The following is a 4,914-nucleotide window of genomic DNA, read 5'->3' on the forward strand; positions in this document are numbered from 1 at the left end:
GGGGAAAAGCAGTTAGTTTTTCCCCATTGAGGATGATGTTTGCCATGGGGTTTTCATACATGATCTTTAATAATCTTGATGTATGCTCCCTCTAATCCTACTTTGTTGAGGATTTTCATCATGAACAGTTGTTGTACTTTGTCAAATACTTTTTCTATATCTATTGAAATAATCAAATGATAGGAGCATCTTTATCCTTTCTCTTCATGTGATGTGTCACACTGATTGATTTGCAAATATTGAACCATGCTTACATCCTGGGAATAATTCCACGTGATCATGGTATATGATTTTTTAATGTATTGGTGGATTTGGTTTGCTAGTATTTTGTTGAGAATTTTTGCTTCCATGTTCATCAGGAATATTGGCCTGTTGTTCTCACATTTAGGGACTCTTTATCTGGTTTTGGTATCACAGTAATGCTGGCCTCAAAGAATGAATTTGGAAGTTTTCCTTCTTTATTTTTTTTAGAATAATTTAAGAAGAATAGATATTAATTATTCTTTAAATGTTTGGTAGAATCCCCCATGAAGCCATTTGATCCTGGACACCTGGGAGGTGTTTATTTATTTTTGTTTGTTAGTTTGTTTATTCATTCAATCTCCTTGCTGGTAATTGTTTTGTTCAAGTGTTCTATTTTGTCCTACTTCAGTTTTGGTAGTTCACATATGTCTAGGAATTTATCCATTCCCTCTAGCCTGTTTAGTTTGTTGCACATGTGGCTACTCTGAAAAGCAGACCTCCCCCACTTCATAGTTTCTTGTTGATGCTTATTGTATTTTGTTTGATTAATGACTTTTCTGAATGAGTTTTTTCTGTATTACATGTCACTGTTTCATTAGTTTAGTAAGTAGTTTTGATTCAACCGTTTTCATTCAAATACAATTCAATTATAACTACACTCAAGTAAATATATATATAATCTCAGTTTTAACAAATGTGTCATAATCACAATTCTAATGGTAGGATGTGTAATGGAAAAGAGCTATAGATTTGACTACATAAAAGTGTTTTAAAATTTTGCATATACTGAGTCTGGAAACTGTCCGAAGCCTAGAGGAGAAAACAGAGAGCAACCTCTTGACCTCAGCTGGAGGAACTTCTTACTAGATACATCTCCAGAGACAAGGGAAAGAAAAGCAAACATGAAACAGTGAGACTTCATCAAGATAAAAAGTTTCTGAATAGCAAAGGAAACAAAAAAATTAAAAGGAAACCTTTGGAATGGGAGAAGATATTTACAAATGACATATCTGATTAAGGGTTAGTATCCAAAATCTATAAAGAATATCAAACTCAACACCCCAAAAAACAAATAGTCCACTTAAGGAATGGTCAGGAGACATGAATAGGCACTTTTCCAGAGAAGACATCTAGATGGCCAACAGACACATAAAAGGATGCTCAACATCACTCATCATCAGGGAAATACAAATAAAAACCACAATGAGATACCACCTCACACCTTTTTGAATGGTTAACATTAACAACTCAGGCGATAACAGATGTTGGTGAGGATGTGGAGAAATGGAAACCCTGTTGCATTCCCATGTTGGTGGGAATGCAACTGGTACAGCCACTTTGGAAAATAATATGAAGATTCCTCAAAAAACTAAAAATAGGGGCGTCTGGATGGCTCAGTTGGTAAAGCTTCCCACTTGGGCTAAGGTCATATTCTCACAATTAGTGAGTTCAAGCCCCACATGGGGCTGTGTGCTCTCAGCCCTGAGACTGCTTTGGATCCTTGGTCTCTCTCTCTTCCTGTCCCTCCTCTACCTATGCACACAAACATTTTCTCTCTTTCTCTCCACCAAAAAAAAAACATTTAAAAAAGTTAAAAATAGAACTACCCTACATCCAGCAATCCACTACTAGATCCAGCAATTGCACTACTAGATATTTACACAAAGGATAGAAAAATACAGATTTAAAGGTGCAAATGCACCCATATGTTTATAATCACACTATCATCAATAGCCAAATTATGGAAAGATCCCAAATGTCTATTGACTGATGAATGAATTTAAAAAAATGTGGTATATAGATATGCAATGGAATATTACTCAGCTGTCAAAAAGAATGAAATCTTGCCATTTGCAACAACATGGATGGAGTTAGAGTGGAGGGAGTTAGAGTGTGTTGTTCTAAGTAAAATAAGTCCAGTAGAGGAAGAAACAAAACATATAAAAAGACAGGCAAACCATAAGACAGACTTTTTTCTTTCTTTCTTTCTTTCTCTTTCTTTCTTTCTTTTTCTTTCTTTCTTTCTTTCTTTCTTTCTTTCTTTCTTTCTTTCTTTCTCTCTCTCTCTCTCTCTCTCTCTCTCTCTCTCTTTCTTTCCTTCCTTCCTTCCTTCCTTCCTTCCTTCCTTCCTTCCTTCCTTCCTTTCCTTTCCTTTCCTTTTCCTTCCTTCCTTCCTTCCTTCCTTCCTTCCTTCCTTCCTTCCTTCCTTCCTTCCTTCCTTCCTTCCTTCCTTCCTTCCTTCCTTCTTTCTTTCTTTCTTTCTTTCTTTCTTTCTTTCTTTCTTTCTTTCTTTCTTTCTTTCTTTCTTTCTTTCTTTCTTTCTTTCTTTCTTTTTCTCCCTTCCTTCCTTCCTTCCTTCCTTCCTTCCTTCCTTCCTTCCTTCCTTCCTTCCTCCCTCCCTCCCTCCCTCCCTCCCTTCCCTCCCTCCCTCCCTTTCCTTCCTCCCTCCCTCCCTCCCTTTCCTTCCTTCCTTCCTTCCTTCCTTCCTTCCTTCCTTCCTTCCTTCCTTCCTCCCTCCCTCCCTCCCTCCCTCCTCCTCCTTCTTCCTTCCTTCCTTCCTTCCTTCCTTCCTTCCTTCCTTCCTTCCTTCCTTCCTTCCTTCCTTCCTTCCTTTCTCTCTTCCTTTCTCTCTTCCTTTCTCTCTTCCTCTCTCTCTTCCTCTCTCTCTTCCTCTCTCTCTTCCTCTCTCTCTTCCTCTCTCTCTTTCTCCCTCTCTTTCTCCCTCTCTTTCTCCCTCTCTTTGTCTCTCTCTTTCTTTCTTTCTCTCTTTCTCTCTTTCTCTCTTTCTTTCTTTCTTTCCTGCTTTCTTTCTTGGATGTTCACTTTGGGGCACCTGGGTGGCTCAGTCAGTTAAGCGTCTGATTTCAGCTCAGGTCATGATCTTTTGGTTTGTGGGTTTGAGCCACAACAGGATCTCTGCTGTCAGTGCAGAGTCTGCTTTGGATTCTCTGTCTCCATCCTCTGCCTCATGGGTATATATTCTCTCTCTCAAAAGTAAATAAGATTAATTAAATAAATACCCAGCCTATGGAATGAGAGATTTTTGCAAGTAACCTCTCTGATAAAGTATCCAAAATCTATAAGGAACTGATAGAAGTCACCATCCAAAAAACAAGTAATCCAATTAAAAATAGAAGACATGAACAGATATTTCTCCAAAGACATCCAGATGGTACAGACACATGAAAACATGGTCAACATCACTCATAACCAGGAAAATACAAATCAAAACCACAAAGAGATGTCACCTTATACATGTTACAATGGCTAAAATTAACATAAGAAACAACAGGAGTTGGGAGGGATGAAGAAAGGAATACTCTTACACTGTTAGTGAGATGCACACTGATGCAGCTACTGTAGAAAACAGTTGGAGGTTCCTCAAAAAGTTGAAAAATAGAACTACCATAAGATGCAGTAATTCCACTACAGGCAATTTCCCAAGAATACAAAAACACGAATTTAAAAAGGTACCTGTACCCCTATGTTTATTACAACATATATGTTAAGTAACCAAATTAGTGAAACAGTTCAAGCATCCATTGATAGATGAATGGATAAAGAATATGTAGTATATATACAATGTAGGATTACCCAGCCATAAAAAAGAATAAAAATTTCCCATTTTCAATGATATGGTTGGATGTACAGCATATAATGCTAAATGTAATGTCAGAGAAAGACAAATGGTATCTAATTTCACTCATATTTGATATTGAAGAAATAAAACAAATGAACAAAGATAAAAATAGACAAAACAAGAAATAAACTCTTAACTATGGAAAACAACAACCTGATGGTTACCAGAGGGGAGGTCTGGTGATGGAACCAAGTGTACACTTACCATGATGAACACTGAGTAATGTGTGGAACTGTTGAATCACTATACTGTATATCTGAAATTACTATAATATTTTATGTTAACTATACTGTAATTAATTCTATATCCATATGCCTAAAATATAATAAATATGAAAAGTGAATTAACTACAAAATAGACTATAGTGTAAATGCTTAGTAAATACTATAAAAGCTCTTTATGATGAGTAAAGATTAAGGTCTCCAACAATTTGGAGGCACAAGTAGTTCCCAAAACATCCCTCCTTCATACCAGTGAGGATGGTTATTTTATCTATATATACATATAGAGAACAAAAGTGTTGGTGAGGATGTGAAGAGATTAGAACTCTTGTGCAGTGTGGAAGGAATGAGAACTGGTATAGCCATAGTGCAAAGCAGTATGGTGCTTCTTCAAAAATGTAAAACAATTACCTACCACATGATACAGCAGTTTCACTGGGTACCTACACAAAAATATTGAAAGCAGGTATTAGAAGCAGATTTCCTCTGGTGTGTAAAAATAAATCATTCATATGAAATTTCTTATCAGTCAAAATGTCAAAAAATAGAGTATCCCTGACTTCCTGAAGGTTTGTTATACCACTTAATTTTTATGAAATACTTATATCCTCATAGTAATGAATTTTTCATCAAAGTAAAAATGCTCTTCAGATTCTTTTCAGTTAGCAAAAACAGTAGTCTTTTTCTAAAGCAAAGTAATATAATGTGTGGTTTGGAAAGGTACCTGTGTTTGTGCACTCATGTTTCTAACAGCATTATTCACAGTAACCAAACTTTATAGTTGACTGAAATATGCATTGATGGATGAAT

This window comes from Panthera onca, chromosome Y (assembly GCF_046562875.1).
Source record: "Panthera onca isolate mPanOnc1 chromosome Y, mPanOnc1 haplotype 2, whole genome shotgun sequence".
Taxonomy (NCBI): domain Eukaryota; kingdom Metazoa; phylum Chordata; class Mammalia; order Carnivora; family Felidae; genus Panthera; species Panthera onca.